Raw genomic sequence first — 16,486 nt, 5'->3', positions numbered from 1 at the left:
CTTCGGGGCGTCTGGGGCCACCTTTTCATCAGAGCATCTGCACAGCTTGTTTTTCTGACGCAAATCTCCAGTATTCCTTGAGCCAGATAATTCAAGGTAAAAGCTGGGCCAGGGATTCCTGACCTTTACTGATGCTTACAACTGTATTTTTGGGGAGGTTGCGTTGCCGCTTTACACCTTGTAGTTCCTGTAAATGTCGTCTTAGGAGTAGAATTTTAATTTTGGCGACAGGACCAAATTGAGAAACCTGATCCCGAAGTTTAGGTCTTTTTTTTTTTTTTTTTTTCTGATTAAAAGGTAATTAAAGGTAATTCTGGTATTCGGATGGTGTGAAGAATAAAGGGTAAAATGTAGGCTTGGAGCCTTTAATTTTATCTTTAATTAAAGTCCTAGAAAATATGATGGTTTACTTTGTGACCATACTGTAATTTATTCTTTTTGTTCCTCAGTTTCTCCACAGTAAAAAGAGACTAATAATACTGTTGGCTGCTTCTTGCCTTTCAGGGGCGTTGGGAGGCATTGCTAAATAACATGTTCAGGAAGTGCTCTGATTTGCTTGGAAGAAAATCAAGGGACACAGACTCCTAGGTTATTCTGAGTTCTTTTCAGTTTCCAGAGTCAATAAATTTAGTAAAATTTTGATTAAAAAATTAAAGAAACGCATTTAGAAGCTGCTTTTTGCTCTTGGGTTAGGTTCTTTTTGCTTATTTATTGTGTAAAGAATATTTTTATCTCAGGAATCTCAGTGATAACTTGTGTTTGTTCTGAATCTAATTTTTGGTCATTGTTCAGCAGTGTTAGGGGATCAGATGTGTCCTCTAAACCAGTTTTCTGGAGGATTCTCTTGCCTTATACAACTCCAACATGTTTAAATGTCATTCAGATCCCTTCATGAGCAGGCTCTGAAATATTCTTCACAATCTTATTTTTTATTGCTCTTGTCCCCAATCCCTAGTGCACCCATTTTGTACCTCTCTTCTCTGAAACAAGCTATATTTTCATGTCCAGTGCCTTTGCCCTGACTTAAATTTTCCTGTAATGTTTTGCTCCCCATCCTTTATCATTTTAGGTTAGAGTCCATCCACATTTTTCAATGTCCTATGCCATGAAGATGACCTTGAATTTGCTCAGTGGTGATGATTCATGCTTTCCTCTGGGCCCCTGTAATTTATTACTTAAATTTCCACTTAGTAACTCTGTCATTCTGCTTTTACTCAATGTCTCATTTATTGGATGATAAAGTGAGGGCAGGTATGGTGTATTGCAGATTTTTGTATTTTCCTAGTACCTAACCTAGGATAGGGTAAATGCCCAGTGAAAGTTGAAATAATGTTTGTTAAATACAGTCACTCTCTTACATATCAAGAGTTTTAAAAATTTCTGCCATGAGCATTAGAAATCTCTTAAAAATGTATGTCCTTCTAACTTTGGGGTCATCATTATAAATATATTTCACTAAGTGACAATGCATGAATACCTTCAGTGGTTACTATCTGCTTTGTTAAATGTCCCTGGACTGAGAATGCTGTGTTAGATTTCACTTTATATGCTTATTATATGTTTTCTGCCTCTTCTACATTCATGTTACTTTTTACTGTTTTCATTCTGTTTAATTGAAATAGTTTCCTTCTTTAGCACTCAGTGGGACATGGGTTGCAAATCCCATGTGGTGTGCTACACACATGTTGTTGAGTCATCTTGGCTACTCAAATTCAGGTAGTGTTTATTCCCATTTGATACCATGGAAACTGAGGTTTAGAGCTATTACTCACTAACCAGTGATCCTATAGCTCACAGAGACAAAACTAGAACTGTGATCCGGGCTTTCCAAGTTTCTTTATATTATACTGTGGTACACTGGGAGATTGTGTCGGCAGGGGGTCCTGATGGGGGTTGTCCTTTAGGAACAAACTGGGAAGCATTTCTTTGGTTTTTTTAATGATTGAGACTGTTAGTATTTGATGGGTGGTGACAAGGGTGCTGTACCTTGTGCTGTATGTGGGACAGTCCTAAGTGAAGTATTGTTTCTGTGTCCTGTATGACCTGGGAATATCCCGCCTGGTATTCATGTAACATTTGTAATCATCTGAGCCTGGAATTTCCATTTTACATATATGTAAAGTCAGTTTTTTTCTGAGGCTGAATTTTCCAATGCCTATTTCCACGTTCAGCTGTTGTGTAAATTGAAAGGATGATTTTGTTCACCACTTGGCCAGGAGTTGTTTACAGTTTTTGGAAGATTGCATCACACACTGCTGTGCATTTGTTGTTAGTGTGTTCACTTAATTACTTCTTTAAATCTTTTTTAAAATTTTTTTAAAGATTTTATTATTTGAAAGAGTTACACTAAGAGTTACACAAAGAGAGGAGAGAGACAAAGATACCTTCCATCCACTGGTTCACTCCCCACATGGCTGCAATGACCAGGGTCATTGGCCATGAATCAAGAGCTTCGTCTGGGTCTCCCACATGGGTGTGGGGCCCAAGTACTTGGGCTATCTTCTGCTGCTTTCCCAGGCACGTTAGCAGGGAGCTGGATCCGAAGTGGAGCAGCTGGGACTTGAACTGATGTGCGTATGGGATGCTGGCATCGCAGGCTGTGGCTTAACCTGCTGTGCCACAGTACCAGCCCCTTTAAACATCTATGTCTTGACCAGTGTTCACATTTCCCTTTTCCATTTATATTTTATTTAGTATGTGTGCATACACTTGAAATTTTTTGTAGAATGATTGTTGTGGATTTCATATCAGGGTGCTAAAGTGGAAATTGGGAACATTTTATGGAAGAGGCACATTGAATCTAGTATGGTTGAAAACCTCTGTTCTAAAGTAAAAGTATCTGTCTGAGAAGGACCCATTGTGAAAAGTGTCTAGATTTTAATGGTGGGTATTTCTAATTTCTGTGTTTGGATGGTGCCTCAGATGGTTAAGATCTGCTAGCAGGTAGCCATCACATAAGTGCCTCTCTAAGGTAAGGCTCTAGGGATGAGAAAATGCAGTACTTTCTGCATAGAAGCTTTTTACTGTGGTAGTGTTTTGTGTGCTTGAGAACATTTCTTATATAGAAGACTGAAAATTATTTATTTTTAAAGATTTGTTTTCTTTCAAAAGGCAAAGTGACAGAGAGAGGGAAAGACAGGGAGAGATCCTCCATCCACTGATTCACTCCCCAGATGTCTGTAACAGGGCTGGGCCAGACCAAAGCCAGAAGCCTTGGAGTTCCATCAGGGTTGCCCATGTGGGTGGCAGAACCTAAGGGCTTGGGCACCTTCCTTTCCCAGGCGTATTAGCAGAAAGCTGAATTGGTTGCAAGGCAACGCCAGCCTCAGAAAATTATTGTTTTGAATACTGAGCTTAATTGTTTTGTTTTCATTTATATATCTCTTGCATTCATTGTTGTGCTGTGGAGTGGTTCTTTCATTGTGTTGTGTAAAAATACCTTTCTCTTCTGGTTATTGAGTTTAATCATGGAGGGAAGTTGCATATTAGTGCAAAGGAAATTTTCTCAGGAGATCTAGTTTTACTACTGGTAATGTGATGTTTGGAAGTCATTGTATGTTTACCTTTAAACAAGGATGACAGTGTTGTGATCTAATGTGAGGGGCTTTAAAACATAAGGGTCTAAGCAGGCCTGTGTTATGGCACAGTGGGTAAAGCTGACGCCTGTGCCACTGGCATCACATCTGAGTTCCAGTTCGAGTCCCTGCTGCTCTACTTCTGATCCAGCTCCCTGCTAATGTACCTGGGAGAGCAGCAGCAGATGGCCCAAGTACTTGGATCCCTGCCACCCATGATGGTGGCCCAGATGGATTTCCTGGCTCTTGGCTTTGGCCTGGCCCAGTCCAGGCCATTGCAGCCCTTTGGGGAATGCACCAGAAGATGGAAGAGCTCCCCTCTGTCCCCCTATAACTCTGCCTTCAAATAAATAATAAATATTAATGAATTTTTTTTTTTTCAAGATACAGGTCATTAGAGTTTGTTAAAAAAAATTAGCTTTTTTGGGGGCTGACATTGTGGCGTAGTGGGTAAAGCTTCTGCCTGCGATACTGGCATCCTATTTGGGTACCAGTTTGTGTCCCAGCTGCTCCACTTAGTTTCAGCTCCATGATAATGGATTGGGAAAAGCAGTGGAGGATGGCCCAAGTGCTTGGGGCCCTGCCACCCATATGGGATTCCTGGATGTAGTTCCTGGCTTCTGCCTTGCCCAGCTCTGGCCATTGCTTCTGGGAAGTGAACCAGTGGATGGAAGATCTCTCTCTGTCTCTCCTTCTCTAACTCTTTCACATAAACAAATACATTTTTAAAAAGTAGGGGCCAGCGCTGTGGAGTAGTGGGTAAAGCCACAGCTTACAGCACCTATATGGGCACTGGTTCGAGTCCTGGCTGTCCCACTTCTGATCCATCTCCCTGCTAATGCATCTGGCAAAGCAGTGGAAGATGGCCCAACTTCTGGGCCCCTGCATCCATGTGGGAGACTCTGAGGAAGCTTCTGGCTTCTGGCTTCAGCCTTGCTCAACCCTATCATTGCAACCATTTGGGGAGTGAACTAGCCAGCAGATGGAAGATCTCTTTGTTTCCTTCTCTCTGGCTATAACTCTGCCTTTCAAATAAATAAATAAATGTTTTTTTTTAATAAAGTATAAAAGAATAGCTTTCTTTTCTACATCTTAGTTTTCCTAGGAGATAGGGAAAATATGCATCTTCTGCACATTAGAATTCACTTACTAGCAAATCTACAGCGAGTGGGAAAGTACCCAGGAGAGCAAGCTGTGAGAGCAGAATTACAAGATTCAGAGATAGCATCTAACCCATGTAATTTTAATGAGTGTGCTAATGAGACTGAGTATTCCCATTTCTATTGGGAGAGCAGTTTCAGTGGCTTGAAAATATTTATATATTTTCTTACCTCTTCTCAGGTGGTCTGCTCATTGTATTATAGTTACAGAGGAGATCAGGTTTGGCATCTGATATAGAAATGATATTGAAAATACAATGATCAAATTATAGGATAAAAAGATTAAGTATTTGCCATAAATACTGATAAAGTTTACTAGCTGACAGTCAATGAGGAAAGCAAAATGCATCTATGATAGCTGTCTCTTGGAAATACACAGTAAGGAGTTGACATGGTGGGAGGTTCTTGAACATTTGAAGTAGTATGCTTACCTGAAACAATTAAGAATTTAGATAGTTTTTCCTCCCTTCCTCCCACCTTTCAGGGTGAAAAATGGCTTTGTGTTTAATCACATTAAATGTCAGAGAAACATCTAGTTCAAGACGTATTTAAAGAACTTTGTTCATTTTTTTAAAGATTTATTTATTTGAAAGTCAAAGTTAAGCAAAGAGAGGCAGAGAGGCAGAGAGAGAGAGAGAGGTGTCTTTCATCTAATGGTTCACTCCCCAATTGCTGCAGTGGCCGGAGCTGCGCTGATTTGAAGCCAGGAGTTTCTTCCAGGTCTCTCACGTGCATGCAGGGTCCCAAGAACTTGACCATCTTCCACTGCTTTCCCATGCCATAGCAGAGAGCTGGATCAGAAGTGGAGCAGCTGGGTCTTGGGGCTGGTGCCATGGCTCACTTGGTTAATCTTCTGCCTGCGGCACCAGCATCACATATGGGCACCAGGTTCTAGTCCCGATTGCTCCTCTTCCAGGCCAGCTCTCTGCTGTGGCCTGGGGAAGGCAGTGGAGGATGGCCCAAGTGCTTGGGCCCCTGCACCTGCATGGGAGACCAGGAGGAAGCACCTAGCTCCTGGCTTCGGATCAGCATAGTGCGCTGGCCTCAGCGGCCATTTTGGGGGTGAACCAATGGAAGGAAGACCTTTCTCTCTGTTCCTCTCTTTCTCTCTCTCTCACTAACTGCCTGTCAAAAAAAAAAAAAAAGTGGAGCAGCCGGGTCTTGAACCACTGCCCATATGGGATGGTGGCACTACAGGCCACAGCTTTACCTGCTATGCCACAGCGCTGGCCTGAATTTTGTTCATTATAGTAGGATAGTTTAAATCATAGTTTCCAGATTTAAGCTTGTTTATGATTTCAGGTATTATGTGCAAGTCGAAATAATTTTGGAAAGCTGAAATATTTTGTAATTAAATTTTGCCTAGTAAGCAGAACTTAAAATTTTTTTCTCATTGATTGATGTTTTTGAGTTGTAAATCAAAGAACATGGAATACATTTCAAAAGGAAAACAGTGAAAAGTTAGTTTTTCTCCCTCCCCTTTCTCTAGCTACCTAGTTCTTTTCAGGGACAATCTCTGTTCCCAGTTTTGTTTTTCTCCAAAGTGAAGTCTGGAAACAGACGCAGTTATTAATAGGCATTTAGTCTAAATGGAAAGTGGCATTTTACATTGGTTGGAACATGATGGCAAACTCAGTAAGTGATTTTTGTGACAACCAGGAAAACCGAGGAAAAACATAATTCCTGATAGTTAACTAATGTAAATGTGAAAATTAGAAGTGCCACAAAAGAACAAATCATAGGTGAAGATACTAAAATCTTGATCATGTAAAAAGCCCTTCCTGTCAGAAATCAGAAACCAGAATCAAAGATTGGCTTTCATAGGAAACATGCCTCCAGAGATTATATTAACAAGATTGCAAAACAAATGCCAAACTGGTAAAAAGTATTTGTAAAACCTGACAAACTTTTCTTTCGTCAAGGTTTTTGTGTATACCTTTTTGAAAACATCAATTAAAAAATAGATGTCTGAAGACTTCCAGTTTCTAGTCTAGCATGTAAGAAGCTTAGTGGTCACCACTGGATCCTAACAACTAGTTAAAAGCTGAACACACTGAAAAATAATGCTTCTTAGATTTGTCAGAGAAGTGAGGTCACAGGACAGACCACTGCTTCCAAAATTGGAGAGACAGATGGGCAGATACAGAGAGTTACAACCACTGAAACAGAAGCCTTGGAGGGAACCAGTGCCAGGGCAGGAAAACTTGAACTTTAATTGAGAAGTGATTGGAGGTTCAAGGCAGACAATTCTGAGACTGAAAAACTCCACAGTCACGGGGAAGCCCCTCACACTTTTGTGAGTATAACCTCCAGGAGCTCCACCATATCCTTACATTAAATACCAGAGAAAAAAATCTCCCCTCGTGTTTTTGGCAGGTGGAGGTGAAAGGAAATCATTTGGAAATACACCAGCCATTCTGTTCTTACAAGATCTGTACTGAGGAGAAATCACTTTACCAAATCCTGACCTAATCAGGGGACAGAAATCACCCTATAACTCTAGCCTTCCGCTTGGGGAAAGGGAAATAAGCAACTCCAGCTCTTTGTAGTCAGCCTGTCCCACCTGGACTCACTGGAATTTGCAGTCCAGGGGCTGAGGCTCACCAGAAGACTGAGCTGTAGTCATAGGACTCTAGATTGTTTCCCTTTCCCCCACATCTTAAAACCACATTGCAAAAGACCTATTTACTGTAGTTCTGCATTGTATCCACTTTTCAACAAAAAATTACCAGGTACACTAAAAGGCTAAAAACAGCTTGAAGAGACGGAATGAACATCATAAGTAGAGTTGGGTCATGGCAAGAATGTTGGAATTTGCCAACCAAGAATTAAAAAACAAAAATAACTTCAAGCATGATTAACATACTAAGGGCTTTAATGGAAAAGGTAGACTGTATGCAAGAACAGGTGGATAATGTAAGCCGAGAAATGGGAATTCTAAGAATCAAAAACAAATTCTAGAGATCAAAAACATTGTAACAGAAATAAGGGATACTTTTGATGGGCTCATTAGTATACTGGACAAGGCTAAATGCATGAGGATATTACAATAGAAACTTTCAAAACTGAAAAGTTAGGATGAAAAGGAAAAAATAGCATGCGCACATGCACACACACACACACACGGTAAACGGTATCCAAGAACTGTGTGATATTAAACAAGAATGTAAAAGATTTGTTATACTGTGATTGATATATACATACATGTTTTCACCCATGGTTCTTACTTAAACCTCCCTCCCCAAGACAGGCTGTAGAAGATCAGAGAGTAGGTCATAAGACTCCTGTCACTTTAGAGAGATCTTGCTTTGTACCCTCCAGGAGGGACTGCTGAAGAATCTGGACAGACAGGCCTTGCTGGTTTCCTCCCCCAGTTCATCAGAAACCTATGCAGTGATGTCTCTGTGCAACCCCAAAGGACAGGGTTCTGAGAACTTCCTGATAATTCAACATGGGGCAGTTCTAGGAAGGTAGTGCACGTGGGCAGGGCATGGTAGCTTTGTGCCCCTCTTCCCATACCTCACCCTATGCATCTCTTCATCTGTGTCACTAGTAATAGCCTTTATAATAAACTGGTGAATGTGATTCCCTGAATTCTGTGAGCCACTCAAGCAACTTAATGGAACCTGAAGAGATTATGGGACTACCTTCCTCCCCCATTGATAGTCAGTCTATTGGAAGCTCAGGTAATAACGGCCTAAAGCTTGGAATTACCATCTAAAGCGGGTAGGGGTAGTGGTAAGTCTTGGGTACTGAGACCTCAGTTTGTGAGATCTGACTGTATATTTAGGTAGACAGTGTTAGAATTGAATTAAATTAGGGGAACCCAACTGGGGTCCTCTGCTGCAGAACAGATTGCTTACTTGCTGCTGGGGAGAAATTTCTATATCTTTTGAATAATCTTCCTTATTGATTGTGGTGGGAGAGCAGAGAGAAAACTGACAGCTTATTTTTCCTACTCAATACCATTATAGGAATGCCAGCACAGAAGAGAGAGAGAAAGGAATAGAAGCAATATTTTAAGCAATAACTGAGAATTTTCCCCAAATTAATGTCAGATATCAGAGATTCAGGAAGCTCGGGGAACACCAAACAGGGCAAATGCTGAAAATCTGCACCTAGGCAGACCAGACTCAAACTTAGGAGATCAGAGGTATAGGGAAAAAATCTTGGAAGAGACCAGAGGGAAGAAAAACACCTTAACTGTAGAATGAAGATAAGAATTATGTCTAACATCCCTTCATAACCGTACAAGCAAGAAGAGAGTAAAGTGAAGTATTTAAAGGGTTGAGAGAGAAAAATTCAACAGCCTATAATTGTTTTCCCTGCCATATTTATCCTTCCAAAGTGAAGGAGATAGCAAAACCTTTCTCAGACAAAAATGGAAGGAATTTATAGCTCGTTGATCTGATTTGCAAGAAACATGTGGGGGGGAAATGTTTTTTAGAGAGAAGGAACATAATATAAATCAGAAACTTGGATCTATGTAAAGAAGAGCATCAAACACTTGTCCCCCTAATAAGCTGTTATAGCAAGGTTGCAAGATAATACGTTTAATATGCAAAATTTAATTCCTTCACTATGTTCTGGCAGTGCTCAAGTCTATTTAAAATCAAAACATGGTGTCATTTATATTGGCACCCTCAAAATGAAATTCTTAGATATAAATATAGCAAAATATGGATAAGATCCATGTGAAGATACCTGTAATACTCTGATGAATCCAAAGAACTAAATACATGAAGAAGTATCCCATGAATGGGACAGAAAAGACCTGATAGCATCATGATGTCAGTTCTTCCCAACATGATCTATAGATTCAGTGCAGTCCCAATTAGAATTCCACTGAGTTATTTTGTAGATACGAATAAACTGATCGTACAGTTTAGATGGAGAGGCAGAAGATCCAGAATAACCGAAGTGTTGAAGAACAAAGTTGGAGAACTGTTACTACCCAAGTTTAAAACTTAGTATAAAGCTAAACTAATTAATACTGTGGTACCAGTGAAATAGACAGATCAGTGAGTGGACTAGCACTCAGACTTTATCCACATAAATATACTCAGCTTATCTTTGACAGAGGAGCAAAGGTGCCATACAGTGTAGAGAAAAAAAAATCAAAAGATATGCTGGAATAACTTACTAGTTATATACAAAAAAAGTCACCCCAGAATCTAGCTTCCACTGGTTCACTCCCCAAATACCTGCAATAGCTGGGGCTGACCCAGGATAAAGCCAAGAGATGGGAATTCAATCTAGGTCTCATGGGTGATGGAAACTCAGGTACTTGAACCGTCTTCTGTTGTGTGCCAGGGTGTATATCAGCAGAAAGCTGGAAGCGGGAGCAGAGCTAGGTAGGACTCGAATCTAGGCACTCCTGTGTAGGATGTGGGTGTCCCAAGGGGTGTCTTAACTACTTTGCCATATGCATGCTTGCCTCAGAGAACAGGATTTCTAAGACAGTGAAACTCTTCTGTGTAATAATACAGTAGTGAATGAATGCCGTTATACATATGTCAAAATCTGTCGAAGATATCTCAACACTTAACCCTAATGTTAACCATGGACTTCAGGTGGTACCTTGTCAGTGTAGGCTCATTGGAGGTAATAAATGTATCATGCTTTTGTGGGATATTGATATTGAGAGAGGTTGGGGACAGAATGCATGGGAACTGTATGTTTGGCTCACTTTTGCTATAAACCTGAAACTGCTCTAAAAGTAAACTTTATTAATCTAAAAGTAAACAAATTTCAAAAGAAAATGTGCAAAGAACATCAGCAGGCAGTTTACAAAAGCAGCTCTAGAAGCCAGAACAGAATCCCAGCTGATCCCAAGTTGCACATGGTCCAAGTTCAGAACTGGGTCTTGTTTAAGAAGCATAGCAGTGCCAGAAGTTATTAAAAAGGAATTCTGTTTGTCCTCAAAGAGTATTAAAGATAATTTTAATAACCATATTAATATTTCTGCTGAGTCCCTTTTATCCTATATATCTTGCTCTCTTGGAGTTCCGTACCAGTCAGACTCTTAAAACTTTCTTCTTAACTCCCAGTCAACAACCTTACTTCCTGTCAACATTTTTACTTTATTCCTTTATTATATTAATCACCTTAATTTCAGGAAGTCCTTTCTCTTTAAGAAATTAGCAAAGGGAAGAAGACTGCTGCTGGTATTTTGCCACATCACACTAAGAAAATAATTTCAGTCTCACTGATTGCTTAGAAAATCCAGATAAAATTTCCTTACCTGTCAAATTAACAATTATTAAATAGGATGAGTAATGTTGCTGAATTGGAGAAAATGTGTGGATACTCCTAAATTTCTACTGGAGAGAATAAAGATTAGGTTACATTTTGCAGGGAAAATGTTAGATATATTTTTACATTTTCAGATACCAGGCCATTGATGCTGCACCCTACTTCTAAGACTTTATGTAAGTCCTGTTTCAGATTCTGTGGGGGAGGGCCTATCTAGTATGTGTTTAAAGGCTTTATTTGCTTCCTTTTTCCTTTTGGGTTCTCAAAAGTGACTTTATAAGGAATATTCCAAAATTGTGATGTTGATTTGAATTTTATTCTTTATTGTGTATGCATCACCCTCTTGAAACTTTGTTTTCTACAAACTTCTGAAGCTCACAGAGAACTTTATTTGAAAGGCAGAGTTATAGAGATAGACAAGGAAGGACAGAAATCTTCCATGTGTTGGTTCGCTCCCCAAGTTACTGCAGTGAACAGCCAGGAGCCCAAAACTCCATCCAGGTGTCTCATGTGCATGTCAGGGTCCCAAGGACTTGGGCCGTCTTCTGCTGCTTTCCCAGGTGCATTAGTAGAAACTGGATAAGAAGTGGAGCAGCTCGGACTCAAACAGGCATTTATATGAAATGCAGGCTTTGTATGCTGTGGCCCAAACCAGTGTGCCACAAGGCCAGCCCCAATAATTTTTAGTTATAATTTAAGAATTTTAAATTGGTATATCCTTGAGAAGTATTTAAAAATATTGTCAATTTAGTGTCTTTCTGCAGGTGGAAAGAACCTCTAGCAAATTGTGCAGCTTTTAACTAGTGTTTACAAGAAGCTTTTGTCTCAGCGGTCCAAACTAATAGGAATAATGCAGTTATAAATTCTGGCAGAAATAGAAGTAGTCAGTTATTTTTCTTAAAAATTAAGTCTTGGTTATAATTCTGTTCTGTAGTAAAAGGACCTGTTGGTGGTAGGCTCATATTGGTAGTATGTTGGAAAGCTTCTGGAAGGGAACTCTGAGACTTTTACACTAATCCTGTGCCTGGCTAATTGTCTTTGCTTGACATTGAGCACTGCATCAGGAAGGCTGTGGTTCGTGATTCCAGCTTTGGCTCTATGAATGATGAGGATATGAATGATGAGACCTGCGCAGATCAGTTTGTCTTGCTGGTCTTCTGCTTCTTCATCTGCAAATTAAGGGTAATGGCTTAGACTGCTTGTTTGTATAGGGTGATTAAGAGAATTAAATGGAGACACGCATGAAATCCCTTTATAAGCTGCATGCTATAGCAGGGATGCAAGGGTTTTTTTTTTTTTTTTTAAGATTAGTAAACATCTAGCACAAATATTGAAGATAGTCTTTTGCAGTGGAGCACCTGAACTGTGAGAAGCATTCTGTCATGTTTAGGAAAAAGAACACATAGACAGATAATTGTTGGGCCAGGATCGTGTGCCAGGTAAAAAATATTTGCTGATTTTGAAGACGTTCAAAGGAGAGGGAGAGATTGCTCTGTTTGAAGGAAAGGAATCAGCTGAGTAGAGTTTTTTTGAGAGAGAGAGGCTGCATGGAGAGGGAAAACACAGACAGCAAAGCTTGAAAGCGTTGGGTGCAGTGCTGGCAGCAAGTCCAGTGCTGCAGTGGTGTAGCAGTCTGGCCTTGAGTGATAAATTAGGAGAGTCACTGAGGATTCACTGCAAAGAATACCTGTTGAATCAGTTTTAGCTGCCTTTATTCAGCTCATCCTGATGAGAGCGAGTGTCGGGGTTTTCCTAGGCCCATCAGCGGTGATGAACAGCAGCTGTTGGGTTGTGAGTGTTACTGCAGGGATGGAGAGAGGGACAGCATTGAGGCTGGAGCAGACACATTTCTGGTGTAGAAGTGGTGTTTGGCAGATTCAGATCTTCTTAGATCTATCACAGATTATTGAGGTCATTTAGTCCATTATTTTCCAAACTTTTTTGCAGAAGGGATCTTTTAAAATTTTTTTTAAGATTTACTTATTTGAAAGGCAGAGTTACAGAGAGAGAGAGAGAGAGAGAGAGAGAGAGAGAGAAAGACCGATCTTCCATCCACTGGTTCTCTCCCCAAATGGCTGCAGTGGCCATAGCTGGACCGATCTGAAGCCAGGAGCCAGGAGCTTCATCCAGATTTCCACGTGGTAGCAGGGGCCCAAGCACTTGAGCTATCTTCCACTGCTTTCTCAGGCATATTAGCAGGGAGTCGGATCAGAAATGGAGCAGCCAGGACTTGAACAGGCAGCCATTTGGCATGCCGGCACCACAGGTGGCGGCTGTACTCGCTGTGGCACAGAACCTGCCCCCATTAAATTGTTTTTCTACTATGACCCTGATACATTTTTCTCAAAACCTTTAGTTAATAATTTGCCTCCCCATTTTAAACCAGAGATTATAATTAGAGCAGCATGTGCTGTCCATACTGAATTGACTCAGTTGAGCTAAAAGCTTTCACTACCCCTATAATTTTTAAAATTTTTATTTATTTATTTTTGACAGAGTTAGTGAGAGAGACAGAGAGAAAGGTCTTCCTTTCCCGTTGGTTCACCCCCCCCAAATGACCACTATGGCTGGCGCGCTGTGCCAATCTGAAGCCAGGAGCCAGGTGCTTCCTCCTGGTCTCCCATGCGGGTGCAGGGCCCAAGGACCTGGGCCATCCCCCACTGCACTCCTGGGCCACAGCAGAGAGTTGGACCGGAAGAGGAGCGACCAGGACAGAATCCGGCGCCCCAACCGGGACTAGAACCCGGGGTGCCAGCGCCACAGGCGAAGGATTAGCCAAGTGAGCCGCGGGGCCGGCCCACTACTCCTATAATTTTAACTATGGTGTTTTGCTGTTAAACGGTTGTTGTATTGAGAGCTTTTGGAGCTTCATCACTTCACTCAGCCCTGTGTCTTCAAATCTTTCTAGGTCTGTCATCTAGCTGTGCTGTGTTGTATAGGCTGCCTAGCTCCAATACTCATTCTGCATCTTCAAAATGGGAGTAATAATATTATGTAGCTCAGGAGTTAGTTTGAGGATCACATGAGATAACAGTACCTTATGCACTTGGCATATTGCCTAATACATAGTTTGTGTTCAATAATTATTATCCATTCTATTTTACAATTTTATTTATTTTTTTAATTTTTTACTATTATTATTTTTTTTTGACAGGCAAAGTGGATAGTGAGAGAGAGAGAGAAAGGTCTTCCTTTTTGCCATTGGTTCACCCTCCAATGGCCGCTGCGGCCGGCGCATCGCGCTGATTCGAAGCCAGGAGCCAGGTGCTTCTCTGGTCTCCCATGGGGTGCAGGGCCCAAGGACTTGGGCCATCCTCCACTGCACTCCCGGGCCATAGCAGAGAGCTGGCCTGGAAGAGGGGCAACCGGGATAGAATCTGGTGGGTGCCCCAACCGGGACTAGAACCCCGTGTGCCGGAGCAGCAAGGCAGAGGATTAGCCTGTTGAGCCACGGCGCTGGCCCACAATTATTTTATTTAGAACTGTGCAGCTCAAGTTCCTAGAATTACCTAAATTCTTGTATTCAGAATTTGATCCTTTTGTCTCCAATAACGACTCTCTCTGCTTTAAGAAAAAAAGAATTGAGCAAAGAACATAATATATTGGCAGCTGTGGGTGGAGAAAGAATTGCGAAGAACTGGCAGGTTTTTAAAGTTTCCATCCTGTATGAAAAACACCTCTTCTACATTGAGTGAACCATGGGTGAGAGGAAATAGGCTTCAGCTTCAATAGTAAGTGGGGTACTTACTGGTGTACAATAGTGAGCTGCTGGTGCTGTTTTTAGGGCTCACCTTACGTGGAAATTGGGAGAGAGAAGAGGTGAAATTTTCGGATTGGTGAATTAAAAAAAATAGTTATGACCTTAAGTGTCTCTCAAGCATTCTGTTTTACTACAGTATATTCAAATTGGAATCAATATAAACATGAATGTATAGGAATGAATAAAGTGTATTTCCTTGGTCGCCATTAGGATGTTTTTCCAACATGGGAAGAAAAATATTTCCCTTAAGTTCAGTCTTATTAGTTTCAGAAAATGATGAATTTGACTATAGTTTAAACACTAAAATGAAGTCTTTCCCTTCTCCCTGCCTCCAACTCCTTCTCCTTGTCTTTCCTTTCTCTCTCAATACCACCACTAGTTTGTTTTCAGGGAATAATTTTGCTGGAGAATTAATAAAGCAATATCTGGCAAAAACCAGTGTTGTTAATAAAATGTTGTTTTAACTTGAATAGGATCTTGGATTTAGTACCTTTTAAAAGTAAATGAAGGGAGAAGGGGCTGAAAAATGTGATACGGTTAGCAGTGCTTCTTGTTAACTTTAAAGGTACAATTAGGGTGGGCATTGTGCAGCAGGTTAAGCCACATCCCGTGTGTACCTGGGTTTGAGTCCTGGCACCCCAACTCCTGATCCAGCTTTCTTGCTAATGCATTCTGAAAATTAGTAGATGATGGCTAAAATTCTTGGGTTTCTGCCACCCACAAGGGAGATCTGATGGAGTTCTGGGCTCCTGGCCTCTACCTGGCTCAGCCTTAGCAGTTGCAGGTATTTGGGGGGTGAACCAGTGGTTGGATGAATTCTCTCTCTCTCTCTCTCTCACTCTCTTTACCTTTCAAGTATATGAACATTTTTAAAAAGTTGTTTTTTAAAAAAATAAAGGTGCAGTTAATATCAGGATATTTGGTTCAGGCTTTTTAAGCTGGTCACTGTGTCTTCTGCAACACCTTTGAAACTAGTGTAAAACTTATAAGCTCCATGTAATTCTAATTTTTGTACTGAAAGTATAAAGTGTATTCATAGAATCTAATAAAAATGACAGTGAAATGAGTTGATAAAACGGGCATTCATGTGTCCCAATTGAGTTGCAAAGTCCAGCAGTCAGAAATGTGGATTCAAGCCCAAGTTCTGATTGACTATGAATCTTGGGCAAGTTACTCAATTTTTTTTGTATCCTCTTTTATAAAATGGGAATTTTATATGTATGTACTATGTATTATAATTCTATAAGTGTGATACAGGGGAGAAACATTATCTTAATGAGGTTTGTGATTTTGTTACCAAAAAACCTTTGAGAGTTAAATATTCACCTAAAACAGGTGAGTTTATTAAGTAATGGCTTATCTCCTAAGCTGTTTTAACATGTCCCCTTCAATCTTATGTAAATTGACTTTTTACAAGTTTGAATTTATAATTTCTTAATAAATGAGGCTTGAAGAACTGAGATTCTACTGCAAATTTGTTTTACTTAATTTGATTTTTTAATAGTTGTTGGTTACATAACCTGCTTTCAGCCTGTGCTGAAAGGATGCCCTTCAGTTTTTTTGAACTGTTTTTCCATCTTGGCTATTTAGAATGTATGTCTTTTTCTTGACATGAAGGCAGTGAACTGCATCAGTATATTAGTGTTCAATCCGTGTTGCCTATAAATTTTACACAAGTTTAGAAGTTTTGTTTTCTACTTTTTAGTGCAACCACTAAAGGCAGCTCGCCAAACACG

At 40.4% G+C, this 16,486-nt stretch overlaps 1 protein-coding gene across 1 annotated transcript in view; it reads left to right on the top strand.

Moving 5' to 3' along the window:
• The window catches only part of JMJD1C (jumonji domain containing 1C), a 292,989-nt gene that overhangs the window by 1,038 nt on the left and 275,465 nt on the right, over window positions 1–16,486 (top strand). The gene's annotated exons all lie outside the window — the stretch shown is intronic.

The sequence above is a fragment of the Lepus europaeus genome, chromosome 17 (genome assembly GCF_033115175.1).
Source record: "Lepus europaeus isolate LE1 chromosome 17, mLepTim1.pri, whole genome shotgun sequence".
Lineage (NCBI taxonomy): Eukaryota > Metazoa > Chordata > Mammalia > Lagomorpha > Leporidae > Lepus > Lepus europaeus.
The sequence above is the reverse complement of the archived record's forward strand: the minus strand, read 5'-3'. Positions and strand labels throughout refer to the sequence as shown.